The sequence below is a fragment of the Dendropsophus ebraccatus genome, chromosome 5 (genome assembly GCF_027789765.1).
Source record: "Dendropsophus ebraccatus isolate aDenEbr1 chromosome 5, aDenEbr1.pat, whole genome shotgun sequence".
Lineage (NCBI taxonomy): Eukaryota > Metazoa > Chordata > Amphibia > Anura > Hylidae > Dendropsophus > Dendropsophus ebraccatus.
The window spans coordinates 116,007,221-116,022,644 of NC_091458.1; positions in this window are offsets into that span (position 1 = coordinate 116,007,221).

A 15,424-nucleotide genomic window follows, 5' to 3' on the forward strand; every position below is an offset into this window, starting at 1 on the left:
AATGTATTTTTTTTTTTTTTTATTAATAAACAAATCCCATGCCCTAGTTAAAGTTTAAATCACCACCCTTTTCCCATTTAACAAAAATAAACATATTTAGTATCGCTGCGTGCATAATAGTCTAAAGGACTAAATTATCACATTCCTGATCTTGCACGGTAAATGGTGTAAGCACAAAAGTTCAAAATTTGCCGATTTTTGGTCACTTCAATTGCAGAAAAATTGTAATAAAAAGTGATCAAAAAGGTCACATATATGAAAGCAAAGTACTGATAGCAAAAAAAAAAACAGATGATGGCGTAAAAATTGACACCGCACACAGCCACATCAAGTTACACATCAAAAATCAAGTTACGTATGCACAAATAATTTCTTTTGCCTTCAAATATGGAAGTATCACCTTTCTTTTGGGTAAAATCAGAAAAAATATTTAGGTCAGCAGAATTTTTTTTTTATTTTTTTCAAATGTAGACCAGTGTAATCAATGGAGGGGGTGGGCCAAATGATGCAGCAGTGCTTGTCTGAGCGGCCTGTCACTTGAGAGAGCAGCTCTGAAGTTCCAGCAGCGGCTGTGGGCAGAAGACCGGAAGATATCAGGAAGCTTAGACAGGCTTGTACACCAGGGAGCTGGTGGAGAGAATGGCCCCTAGTGGCCGGAGGGCATAATGCTGCCCGCAGCCACAACAATGATTGGCGCAGAGAGGAGCCTACGGCTCCTTGCTAGGTCAATAACTGTGCCGCCAAAATGGTACTGTATGCGCTCATCAGGAGCACATAAAGTTTAAAGCATGGACGCAACATTGCCATCCTAGGATGACAAGCACTAGTGGTACAGCAAAAAAGAATAAATAATGTAGTAATAAAAGCACACAAAAATATACAATTCCCTTTCCCCTGTTACAAATGGTGTTTTTAGTGGAAAAAAATATTAACATGAATAGTGTAAGAGGATGAATAAATAAAACATACCTTTATCATTGCTTGCTGTTAATCCCACATCTATAAAAACAAAACAAAGTGATTTGAATGTTGCATGTAATCCTTCTTTTGTAAAAATGAAGCAAAAAGTAATCAAAATTAAAACTCTTATCCCCTATTGATAGGGGATAACAAGCTAAGGTGGGAGTATCAAAAAAAAAAAAAATTTCATATCAACTGGTGTCAGAAAGTGCCTGAGATTTGCAATTTACTTTATTAAAAAAAAATCTCCAGTCTTCCAGTACTTATCAGCTGCTGTATGTCCTACAGGAAGTGGTGTATTCTTTCCAGTTTGACACAGTGCTCTCTGCTGCCACCTCTGTGCCTGACAGAAACTGTCCAGAGCCAGTAGAAAATCCCCATAGAAAACCTCTCCTCCTCTACAGACTGGAAAGAATACACCACTGCAGCAGGGCATACAGCAGCTGATAAGTACTGGAAGACTGGAGATTTGTTAATAAAAGTAGATTAAAAATCTCTGGCACCAGTTGATCTGAAAGAAAACATTTAAGGCCAAACTTGGCCCCATCCTAAAGGGATTGTTTTGATACAGCTCATTACTATAGGAGCATTGGCCTTGGCGCGTTTTTTTTAGCATCAGTATCACAGACAAGCTACCAGAAAGTGAAAACAACTAAGTTAATATGAATTTGTATACAGCGTGACTTTTTTTTCCTGTTTTTCTTTTCTTGTGTACCCTTCACTTTCTCTGAGGACAGATTACTCAAGAGTAAACCACGTGTAACATGCGCTCATACAAATTTCCTGTCTTACCAGAAGTGATTATAAATGATAGATTTCCTTTCTGGAAATAAAACACATTATGTTAAGCAATTAAAAGCATTTCAAGTCAAGACATAATGCTGCCATTTATAGCAGATTTGTATAAGTGCGATCTTTTTTTCTCCACCTACATTTTTTTGTTACTCCCAAAAATAATATTTAATCCCAGGGCTGCTCTTAGGCACTGTTTGGCTATGTTCACACACCAGAAAAATAATACCGAAAATATGGCTGTATTTTCCACATAATGCTCTCCATTTAAGTCAATGGGAAATTGGGCAGCAGTGGACACACTCTATAAAATATTGGCTGTATAATTGAGTACCTGAGGCCGTTGATCCGGCAGTGTGTAAATATAGCCTAAGGCTGGGTTCATACTACGTATATTTCAGTCAGTATTGTGGTCCTCATATTGCAACCAAAACCAGGAGTGGATTAAAAACACAGAAAGGCTCTGTTCACACAATGGTGAAATTGAGTGGATGGCCGCCATATAACAGTAAATAACGGCCATTATTTCAATATAACAGCCGTTGTTTTAAAATAACAGCAAATATTTGCCATTAAATGGCGGCCATCCACTCAATTTCAACATTGTGTGGACAGATCCTTTCTGTGTTTTCAATCCACTCCTGGTTTTGGTTGCAATATGAGGACCACAATACTGACTGAAATATACGTAGTGTTAACCCAGCCTAAAAGTGCATGTGGGTTTGGCTGTGGATTGAGCTGCTGTTAATTGTTGATTTTGCCCTAAGTATTCCGGTAAATTCTCCAATAAAAATCCAGCCCAGAGCTTATTCTACAGGATAATGAAAAGGTTGCAGATCTGAAACTTGCTTGTTTTTATGCACATGTGGGTGGTGTTTTCATAACCACATTCACATGTTTAGCCTGTGTTTCCACATATATGTTCAAAATGGCTCAGAACGCAGTGGAACCCATGCCCTTATTTCTTCCCCAGAAATATTGGCATTGACTCATGGCATTTGGGGGACAAGGGGGTAGTTTACACTGTGTTTGGAATACACATGGGAAAACACAGCATTAGGAATGTAACTTGATTTTGATTTGCAGTGCAGAATCCATGTTTTTGCTGAATTTACATGGGAACATGGCCTTATGATCTGAAAAGGACTGCAGGTGATATGGATAAGGTAGTCGACAAAGCCCCCTATGTCTTTACTTATTAATTCTTAGTTAAAGTGTATAGGTCATGATAAAAAAACTGCAAAAATAAAGCTAATGCTTGCTTTATGTATGCTGAACATTTTTATTTCAATATTGCGCTGCATGTAGTCCCCCACTGTGCTGCTCATGCTTCTGCATTTCACATTGAACGAATGGGCACATTCACTTCCTGCATTTGGTCTCTTTTCTGCTGTTACTAAAGACCAAATTTTCAGCTCGTTCACATTCAATAGAAAGAATTCTGGGGGTGCTTGTATTGTATGGTCAGCTCTCCTGTCACATAGCTCCAAAACCTCTGTAACCACATAGTGACATACTACAGTTAAGATCAGGAGGAGTTTACGAGCCGGCACGTGCCGTGGCACTCACCAATCTTTCTAAATTCTTTATTTCATCCGAGTATTTAAAGTGACTCTGTACCCACAATCTGACCCTCCCCAAACCACTTGTACCTTTGGATAGCTGCTTTTAATCCAAGATCTGTCCTGGGGTCCGTTCGGTGATGCAGCTATTGTCCTAAAAACTATTTTTAAACTTGCAGCCTGTGCCAAACAGGAGTATCTAGGCCCAAACCTTGCACCGCCCCTCTGTCCCTCCTTCCCACCCACTTCATCATTAGGAATACCACTGAAATATTTTCTCCATGCTGAACATTGCACAGGTGCTTAACGATCCAGCCCATGTGCCGGGCTAAACAGGTGGGGAATAGGAGACAATCTGCCTGGAGCATTCCTAATGATGAAAAGGGTGGGGAGGTGGGACAGAGAGGGTGGTGCAAAGTTAGGGCACAGATACTCCCGTTTGGCACAGGGCTGCAAGTTTAAAAGTAGTTTTTTAGGACAATAACTGCATCACCTGCCGAACAGACCGCAGGACAGATCTTGGATTAAAAGCAGCTATCTGAAGGTACAAGCGGTTTGGGGGGGGGGTCAGATTGTGGGTACAGAGTCACTTTCAAGTCACTGAAGCAGATAAAAACGTTCAGACATTTCCTGGGAGTAACCCGCTTCCTCTGGCCAGAAAAAAAAATGCAAATGCATGAAAAAAACTTCATGCGCCACATTGGTGTTTTTTTCTGGCATTTTTGTGGTGGCCAGAAAAAAACAAGTGTGAGCTTGCTTCACAGCTCTATACACCATACATGAATGCACTCTGTTGTTAAGGGGTTAATGGCTGTGCTGCAATACCAGGCAAAGTTGCTAACTTTGCTTTTTTGATATTGATTCTATTAGCATTTGTCCCTGAGTTAGGCTACATTCACACATTCCGTATTTTTGTCTATAATTGCATATCTGCAATTCCGGACAATAGGAAAGACCAATTAATTCCTATTGGGCTGTTCACACATCCATAGTTTTATGGATCCATGAATGGCCTGTACTCTGTGCTGCAAAAATTACTGACACGTCCTAGTATAGACTGTAATTGTGCCACAAATTGTCATAAAGAAGCCTAAGGGAACGTCCGTAATGTTTACTCTGGGGGCATTATTTGCTAAAGGTCCTTTTACTTTTTAGAATGTTACAAGGTTTAAAACTTTAGCAACATTTTTTTTAAATTCAGGAGTGACAATAACATATGATGAATATGAGGTAGAGTAATGAGCGACTATAGGTACAGTAATGGAAGATCAGGTACAGCAACAGAGGACAGGTTTACCAATGGGACAGGGTGACTATTAGATACAGTAATAGTGGACAGGGGACGATCAGCGTAGAAAGGTATAATGTGTGTGTTGGGGTTACTTTTACTGTGGCTGCGCTGCTGTTGTCTCCCAGCTCTGAAGTCCTCCCACACACAGAGGAGGATCAGGGCCCGGAGAGCTGTGAGAAGCCAACCTCTCCTGTCACTCACTTTGATTGTCCTCTAAGGCTTTGTTCCCACTAGGGATGTCACGATACCAGAATTTTGAGTTCGATACCAATACCAACTTTTTTATTTCGATACTCAATACCATTTCGATACTTGATTCAATATAATGCTGTTTTCTGATTCCCATAACTTTTAAAATCTTTCAGCCGGTAGGGCTGTCTGAGAGTCTTTTTTTAGTGCGCAGTGATTTGCAGCTTTGATTGGTACCGTGTTTGCATATATGACTTTTTTGGTGCAAACACTGTATACTGTGCGAGATTGGGAAGGTAGTATGGCTGACACACAGTATAGTATGTTGGGGGTAGTAGTTGTATGGCTGACACACAGTATAGTATGTTGGGGGTAGTAGTTGTATGGCTGACACACAGTATAGTATGATGGGGTAGTAGTAGTATGGCAGTTGCACAGTATAGTAGGTTGGGGGTAGTAGTAGTATGGCAGATGCACAGTATAGTAGGTTGGGGGTAGTAGTAGTATGGCAGATGCACAGTATAGTAGGTTGGGGGTAGTAGTATGGCAAATGCACAGTATAGTATGTTGGGGGTAGTAGTAGGGCAAATGCACAGTATAGTATGATGGGGGTAGTAGTAGTATGGCAGATGCACAGTATAGTAGGTTGGGGGTAGTAGTAGTATGGCAAATGCACAGTATAGTATAATAGGGGTAGTAGTAGTATGGCAGATGCACAGTATAGTAGGTTGTGGGTACTAGTATGGCTGACACATAAAACAAGTAAAGTATATTGGGGGTAGTAGTAGTATGGCTGACACATAACATTAGTATAGTATATTGGGGATAGTAGTTGTATGGTTGACACATAGCTATACAACTACTATCCCCAACATACTATACTAGTGCTGACCCAGCACTAGTATAGTACATTGGGGATAGTAATAGTTGTAGTGGAGCAGAACCCTCACCTCCTGCTCCATGCTGCCCGGTCCCGGCATCACTCCTCCCTCCCTCCTCGTTGTGACTCCCAGCCCCCACACCACACAGGCCGCAGCCTCCTCACTACGGGACAATCTCTAAAGCCATCGGCTGAGGCGCACGGAGCGGCTCGGATGCTGCTGACACAGCGGCATCTACACAGTTAAATAGCCGGTGTAACTGTGTAGATGCCGCTGTGAAGTGTCAGCACTCAGCAGCATCCAAGCTGCTCCGTACGCCGCAGCCGATGGCTTTGGAGATTGTCCCGTAGTGAGGAGGCTGCGGCCTGTGTGCAGGGGCTGGGAGTCACAACGGAGCACAGCCCAGTATAAATACCGCTCCATTAGTGACAGCAGCATGCCGTACCCGGACGGCCCGCGCAGGTTGCAGACCAGGGGTCGGCCAGTGGGAAGTGTGGGGTTAACCCCCGGCCGTGACACATGTGCTGTGGCACGCTGGCTCACTAACCTGCTTGACCGGGCAGCATGGAGATGGAGCAGAAGTTGGTGAGCCGCGTGGGGGAGAGAGATGACACCGGGACCAGGCAGCATGGAGAAGGAGTTGGTGAGCCGCGCGGGGGGTGGGGAGCACACAGAGAACACGGCCGGCGCTCAGATAGCCGCCGGCCGTGTTCTCTGCACTATACTCTATGTTAAGCTGCGCTATTGCATATCTTAACATAAAGTATCGATACCAGGAAATCCTGGTACCAAACCGTTTTTTTGCCCCGAATATCGATATTAGTATCGATATTTCGGTGCATCGTGCATCACTAGTTCCCACTGAGCAAAACTAGCGGAATTCATTGTTCATTCTTCAGGGCAGACAGAGCAGGAGCGCTCACCTCCCATAGACTCCCATTATGAGAGGGAGGCTAACGGCATTCCGCGGCAGACAATTCCGCCGCGGAATTCCGCTAGTTTTGCTCAGTGGGAACGAAGCCTATAGGTTGGATATTATGGTACTTGGATAGTGGTAGCCAGTAGCGGTCTTGGGCACCACGCATCCCACGCAATTGCGTGGGGCCCCCGACATCCAGGGGGGCCCCGCTCTGGTGCCCAAGACCGCTGCGGCTAACTATGTGCGCTTGTAACAAGCGCACATAGTTACAGGCAGCAGCGGCACTGACAGGGCAGGAGCCATTGGCTCCCTCCCTGTCAGTCACTCTTGTGGTCGCAGGAAGTGTTTTCCCTGCGGTCACAAGAGGCTGCTCTGTGTCTCTGGTGCCGGCGCTCGAGGCGTCACTGGAGCGCCGGTGCCATGACAACGGGAGAGCGGCCTTATGTGACCGCAGGGGAAACACTTCCCGCGGCCACAAGAAGGAAGAGAAGAGACGAGAAGAGAAGAGGAGATGCCGGTCCCAGGTGAGTAAAAATGTTTTTTTTTTTTGTGTTATATACTATATAGGAGGTAGAGCACACAGTGGGGGCCTATATAAAATGGGAGGAGCGCACAGGGGGGCTATATAAACGGGGGGAGCGCACAGGGGGCTATATAAATGGGGGGAGCGCACAGGGGGGCTATATAAATGGGGGGAGCGGACAGGGGGGCTATATAGACGGGGGGAGCACACAGGGGGCTATATAAACGGGGGGAGCGCACAGGGGGGCTATATAAATGAGGGGAGCGCACAGGGGGGCTATATAAACGGGGGGAGCGCACAGGGGGGCTTCATAAACGGGGGGAGCACACAGTGGGGGTCTATATAAACGGGGGAGCGCACAGGGGGGCTATATAAACAGGGGAGCACACAGGGGGGCTCTATATAAGTGGGGGAGTGCACGGGGGCTATATAAACGGGGGGAGCGCACAGGGGGGCTATATAAACGGGAGCACACAGGGGGCTATATACAAGTGGGGGAGCTCACAGGGGGCTATATACAAGTGGGGGAGCTCACAGGGGGGCTATATAAGGGGGGAGCACACAGGGGGGCTATATACAAGTGGGGGAGCTCACAGGGAGGCTATATACAAGTGGGGGAGCACACAGGGGGTATATAAAACTGGGGGCAGCACACGGGGGGTATATACAACTGGGGGGAGCACACGGGGTATATATGACTGGGAGCAGCACACAGGGGGTCTATATAGTATACTGGGGGAGCACACAGGGGTGCTATGTATAACTGGGTGATCACACAGGTCTATATATAACTGCGGGAGCACACAGTGGGGTCTATATACCACTGGGGACAGCACACAAGAGGTATATACTACTGGGGGCAGCACACAAGTGGTATTTACTACTGTCGGCAGCGCACAAGGGGTCTATATAACTGGGGGCAGCACACAGCGGTCTTAATTACATTGGGACTGCACAGAAGTGCCTATATGCCTCACTACTATACTGGGGCACAGAACATACCTAATTAAGTGGGAGCACAGGGACACCTTTAATCTGTGGGGGCACAGAGGGGTGTAACTACTATATAGACGTAGAGGGGACCTAACTACTGGATGTGTTGGAGCCTAAAATATTTCTCTGACAGATTCTGGAGAGAAGATTACCAGCCGGGAGAAGACTTCAAGGTGGCTCACGCTGGATGGAGAGAGAAAGAAAAAAAAGTAAAAGACGCTGATCAGAGAAGACGCCTCCTGTAAGTCACTGGATGTAACTGCACTCTGTTATAGGGTCTGTAGTGATAGGGGTCATGGTGTGGCAGTATTATGTTATGGCATCATTGGTAATATCTTCCTGTTTTGTTCAGAGCAGTTTTGAGGTGATATGTAATCTCTGTATGGTGGTAGGAGGGTTATAAGAGGACTACTGGGGGGGGGGGGGGGGGCAGCGCATGTCGAGGAGGGGGGGCATGGGGGGGCCCCAGACATGACTTTGTTGGGGGCCCCAGAAATGCCAAGACCGCCCCTGGTGGTAGCATCTGTCCTTGGCTGCATTACTGGGTGTTACTATGTTCCACCTTCATTTTTTTCTTCTTGTGTTGTATGATTCACATTTTTAAAGGGGTTATCCAGAAAATTTTTCTTCAAATCAACCGGTTTCAAAAAGTTATATAGATTTTTAATTTACTTCTTTTTAAAAATCTCAAGTCTTCCAGTATTTATCAGTTGCTGTATGTCCTGCAGGAAGTGGTGTATTATTTTCAGTCTGACACAGTGCTCCTTGCTGCCCCCTCTGTCAATGTCAGAAACTATCCAGAGAAGAAGCAAATCCCCATAAAAGAAAACCTTTTTTTTACAGGTAAAGACAGTTTCTGACACAGGCAGAGGTGGCAGCAGAGAGCACTGTGGAAAGAATACACTGCTTCCTACAGGACATACAGCAGCTGATAAGTATGGGAAGACTTGAGATTTTTAACTAAAAGTAAATTACAAATCTATTTAATGTTTCCAAACCAGTTGATTTAAAATATTTTTTTCCCGCCAGAGTACACCTTTAAGGGAGTGGTGATAAAATGCCCAAATTAAAGCATAATGTTGATGTTGTGGAGGATTTTGTATTTGGGCTTCAGGTGTATGGGACCTCTACACTCTATATAGCATGTTCAGAGATATGATGCTGTCTTTCCCCATTATTCGTAAAATGTTACACATGGTACAGCCCTAAACCCATCCACCTTGCAGTTCTATTTCATAACTTACAAATGTTTTTTCTTATGTGCTTATTTGCCATGTGATCCACGGGTGGTTTCTGTTTGCATCACATTAAAAGGAAACTGCCACCCTATTAGAAGGGGAACGAAAGAAATATAAAGACGAAAGGGTGACTTATTGCCTTGCTTTAGGTTTTTAACTTACGTTTCAGAAGTAGTGATCCCAGTCATACTCATTATAGCATTTTGGAAATGTAAACCATTAGATGAAGACATGAGATGGGTAAGTACAGGGGTTGGACGAAATCAGTAGAACACTGCTTCATTTAGATAGTTAAGTTGGATTTCTACTGGTATTGACTGCTTTTGCCTAAATATATTATTATGAATCTAATAAAATACTAATAGTCTATTTTAGAGGTGTGATATATCAGACCTAACAGAGTTCCAAAGAGGAATGATTGTTGGTGTGTACCTAGTTGGAATATCTGTGACCTGAAATATTGGGTAAGTTGAGGTCTGTTATTTCTTTGACCACATCTAATGGGATCAGAGACTCAATTTCTCTAAACAACTTGAGGCTATGTTCACACATAGTATTTCCATCAGTCTTTTGGTCAGTACATTTTTTTTTAACCAAAACCAGAAAAGGAACTGACAGGGAAAAATTATAATAGAAAAATTTGCCCAGTTTCTGTGTTTTCAACCTACTTCTGGTTTTGGTTGAAAAATGATTGACCAAAAGACTGACAGAAATACTGTGTGTGAACATAGCCCAATGGCCAGTTCCGCGGGGGAACTCTCTGTCACAGAATCGCACCTGCCTCAGTGTGACACTATTTCTCTATGGGAGGGCTCGTGCACCTTCGCAGCTGTCCCCTCAAAGAATTGGCATGAGCGGAGAGTGATGGAAGCAGAGGCGAGTGAGCCCTTCCATAGAGAAACAGTGTCACACTGAGGCAGGCGGGATTCTGCGATGAAGAGTTTTGCCGATTTTACTCCGTGTGAACTGGCCCTGAGGGTATAAACCCACACACCGTATATGCAGCGTATTTACTGCTGCGATACGCAGCAAACACGCAGCAAACACGCAGCAGATTAGATCTAAATAACTGAACAGAGCTTTGCATCTTCACCATCAAATCTGCTGCGTATTTGTTGCGTATTTGTTGCGTATCTGCTGCGTATACGGTGTGTGGGTTTGTACCCTGAGCCTGTATTTGATGGCCTGAGGCACAGGGTAAACAAGCGCCAATCTGCTAATTGAGCTTATTACACAGTTTAGCTGCCAGATATTGGTAGGGATGTCCATGCAGCCCTTTCCTTAATCAGCTGTTGGCTGCGCATTAGCTATTACATGGTTTCTAAACATGTTGAAAGACAAATCTCAGGCTTTCCTGTATGACCTGATCTCTGTTTATAGTCTGTTTCTGGCTTTGGCTTCAAATTTTAGGCAGATAATCTGTCAGATAATCTTTCTGTGTAAATGGACCCTAAGTCTGGGTTCACACTACGTATATTTCAGTCAGTATTGTGGTCCTCATATTGCAACCAAAACCAGGAGTGGATTAAAAACACAGAAAGGCTCTGTTCACATAATGTTGTAATTGAGTGGATGGCCGCCATTTAATGGCAAATATTTGCTGTTATTTTAGAACAATGGCTGTTATATTGAAATAATGGCAGTTATTTACTGTTATATGGCGGCCATCCACTCAATTTCAACATTGTGTGAACAGAGCCTGTGTTTTCAATCCACTCCTGGTTTTGGTTGCAATACTGACTGAAATATACGTAGTGTGAACGCAGCCTAATGGCAGATTTATCTGACAGATTTTGGAAGCCAAAAACAGGAATGGATTTGATAAGAGGAGAAATCTCAGTCTTTCCTTTATGACCTGTTCCCTGTTTATGGTCTGTTCCTGGATTTGGCTTAAAAAATCTGTCAGATAAATCTGCCTGTGTAAACGCACCATAATGCTATGTTTACACGGAGCGATAATTGGCCCGATCGTACGATTAACGATGTCGGAGTAACGATTTTTTTTTTTCATAACGATCAGCGTTTAAAGGGTACGATATATCGTACGGAAAAATTGTTTTGCGATCACGCACCTGCAGCCCGGCCCCACGGTCAACAGCAGCCCCCTGCGACGCCCCGATCGCCACCCCCGCCGCCGCTCTGATCGCCTGCCCCAATCGCCACCCCCGCTGCCACTTCGATCGCCGCCCCGTCCACGAGCATACGTTACCTGCTCCGCGTAGCAGGTCTTCGAAATCCCCGACTCCCCTCTTCAGCGCATTGATTGACTGAAGAGGTGAGCCGGTAATTTCAAACGGCTCCTCTTCAGCCAATCAGTGCTCCTCTTCAGCACTGATTGGCTGAAGAGGAGCCGTTTGAAATTCCTGGCTCCCCTCTTCAGCCAATCAATGCACTAAAGAGGGGAGTTGGGGATATCGAAGACCTGCTACGCGGAGCAGGTAATGTATGCTCGCAGCGGTTGCTGTGCCCCCCCCCACTAATTCAGAGAAAGGGTGGGTTCATACTGAGGAATTCTCACGGATAATGTCCGCGGAATTCCATAGTATGTCCGCGCGCCTTTCCGCCGGCTTCATAGACACCATTCTATGGGCCGGCGTATTCCGCTATCCGCCAAAAGAAGTGACATGAATTTATCTCCGAGAATTCCTCGGTATGAACCCACCCAACGAGAGGAACTTGAGCTCAGAAATAATGTTAGTCGAAGTTGTCAAAATATTTGGGTTCAGCAATGTTATCTGAACATGAATGCTCAGCATTTCATTCCCGCATTCCCGTCTATCTTATCTTTCTTGGAGCTTTGTCTGAACCTGAGCGGATTTTCCATCAAACCTTTGTTGGTCAGCTCACCAGCTCCTGCTCTCCAAACGCCGCCAGGAAAAACCCGGCATGGGATCAGCATAACAGAAAAAGTCCAGCACCTTAAATGGAGTAAAAATGTCACAACTTTCGTTATTTGAAAGGAGATAATACAGAGGAGCAGACAAAAGCACTGGTTGACGCGTTTCGGTGGCACTTGCTGCGCTCATAAGGAAAAGAAAGTGTCACCAAAATGCATCAGTCAGTGCTTTTGTCTGCTCCTCTGTATTATTCCTTTTCAAATAAAGAGTCTGTGCCATAGACTCCATTCTATGGTCAGGCAGATTGTGCTATCTGCTAAAAGAATAAACGGGTTCATCCTTCGCTAATACCCTAAAGGTACTATTAGACGGGCCGATGGGGGCCCGATAATAAATGTAAACGAGCGCCGATTTGCTAGATCGGCGCTCATTTACTGGGCCTATTACACGGCCTGATAATTGTTTAACAAGGGCTGCAGGGACATTGTTACCGATGTGTTTGCAGTCGTTGTTTAAACGTTATACATTACCTGTCCAGGTGGCAGGGCTCCTCTTCCTCTGTGCTTCTCCCCGGGTCCCGCGCGCTCCAGCTTCAGAGTGGCCTGTGTCAGCTGACTGGTCACTCAGCCAATCACTGGCCGTGGCGGTCCCGGCCAGTGATTGGCTGAGCGGCCTGTCAGCTAAGACAGGCCACTCTGAAGCTGGCGAGCGCGGGACCCGGGCAGAAGCACAGAGGAAGAGGAGCCCTGCAGCATGGATAGGTAATGTGTATTGTCAGTCGCGCAGCGCTATTACACGTAGCGGTGCGCGGTCAGCGCCCGACAATTATAGGTCAGAACCTATATCAACGATCATCGGCTGATCGTTGTCTTTATTCGGCCGATTATCGATCCGTGTAATAGTACCCTAAAAGTATGTACAGAAATATGGGCGGAGAAGTTGTGCCGGATTCCGCCACCGCTCACAGCCGCACGCATCTCCGTCCGTGCCATAGATTCCATTCTATGGTCAGGCGGATTCCGCTGCCTGTTTAAAAAATGAACCTGTTCATTCATTGGACGAACGGCGGAATCCACCTAACCATACAATGGATTCTATGGCACGGACGGAGAGTGAAGTGGAATCCGACACAAGTTCTCTGCATGTTCTCCTAGTTGTGCACCTACGCGTATCCAGTTTTAAATGACGTTTTTACCCCATTCAAGGTGTTGGACTTTATTTCCTGAGAGGATTTTCCTCCTTGCGGGATACATGAGGTTCACCTTCCAGCCGGCACATCAGACAGAACCGCAATACGGAGAACACGTGAGGAAACGAAAAACATGGCGAAAATGAAAGCGTCCCTATACGCACGCAAAGTGTGAGGAGGAGGCGAGGCAGCCTTCCCCGGTGTGATAGAGCCCTGGCCGGGAATCTCCCGCACTGCACGTGTTACAGCGCGGAAATTCCAGCCCCGCCGCCCTCACTCCTCAGCGCGAATTTCCACAGGACGTTGTCAGTGTACGGCGCTCCAGCCAGCAGACGGCACCGGCGCCGCATCGCCCGTCACCGGGGGCCCGGCACCTGCCTCAGGTACGTCAGCCGCTCTCCTGTCACGGCAGCCCCTTACAGACACACAGCTGGGGTGACAGGGCTCCGTAGCAGCTGTGCGGTCTCCTCCTCCTCCATGACTCGCCTCACATACTTCACCTGATGACGGAGGGAATAGTTGCCGTGCCTTCACTGTGACCGGCCGCCTCACTTTCCGTACGTGTCTGTAATACCTGCTGGAAAGTGCCGGTAATCACGGGCTGGGCGAGGCGATGATGGCGGAGGCGATGACTACTACAGAGTCCTGTGCTGTTTGCTGTCTGATGTCCTTGGTGGACAGAGCCACAGTATATAGAGCTGTACCCACCCAGCGGAGAATATATGCTGAGATATAGAGAAGGCACAGCCATGTATACTGCTCTGCTATGGACTCAATGTGGTCTCTTAGTGACTGTGTTCAATATACATTTATTTGAAGGCAGCACCGCCCTACAGAATAAAATTATAAGGGCGCGTTCACACTACGGAATTCTTGCGGATAACATCCCACAAATTCCACCGCTCGAGCCTGTGTGCTCCAGCTTAAAGTGACTGTACCACCAGGCCCAGGCTGAAGCACTGGAGGCGGGCCGACCCACCCCCAGTGGGAAGAAACCCCAGCCCATCCATGACGTGACTCCATTAGAATCAATGGAACCCTATCATAGAGTGGCTGGGGTTTCCTCCCACTAAGGGTGGGTCAGCCCGCCTCCAGTGCTTCAGCCTGGGCCTGGTGGTACTGTCACTTTAAATCTCCACCCGTGCCATAGACTCCATTTGAGGCCGCCCGCCCGCCCGCCCAAAGAATTGACTTGTCAATGGGACCGGTGGAGAATCAAGCGGGAAGAACTGACATGTCCATTCTTCGGCACGGAGAGAGGAGGTGCGCGAGCCTCCCCTAGGCTCCTTATGAGCCTTAAGGTAAACATTGAGTTAAAGGGGTACTCTGGGCTGGGGGTCTTTTTGCCTATGGCCAGGGAGGAGGTGGATGAGGACAATGACATCCCCTTACCTCCCCGCCACTCCAGTCCGCGCTGCTCAGCCGCTTCCTAGTCACTGACAAGGGCTTAAAACATGATGTCTTGAGTCTGCTCAGCCAGTCACTGACTGGCTGAGCTGACTTGAAACGTCAAGTCTTAAGTCCCTGCAGAGACCAGGAAGCAGCTGGGCAGCGTGGACCAGGAGTGGTGCGATCCGGGACCCGGCGCTGGAACCGGGGAGGTAAGGAGACGTCATTGCCCTCATCCACCTCCTCCCTGGCCATAGGCAAAAAGACCCCCAGCCCGGAGTACCCCTTTAAAGGTAAACTGTCAGCAGGTTAGACAAATCTAACCTGCTGATAGCTCCCTATTGCACACAGGGCGATGAGGATGAAGGTAAGGGCTTCTTCCTATGTTCACATAAAAAAATACATGCTAATTAAATTCCCCTGGTGGTCTTGGGGTTTATTTCCACGTCCCATATTTTCTACGGACAGGGAAGCCCTGTAGTGGAATCTTTCCCCATGCGACATGATGTATCAATATTTACAAACCTTGGTGGTGTGTTGCCCCATACTGCTGCCACTTAATGTAAAATCATGTATAAATAACAAATTATGCATTCATTGTAATGATATTATATTACTAAGTAACGTGGTAAAAATAAATAAACATTGCTGTCCAGAGTAC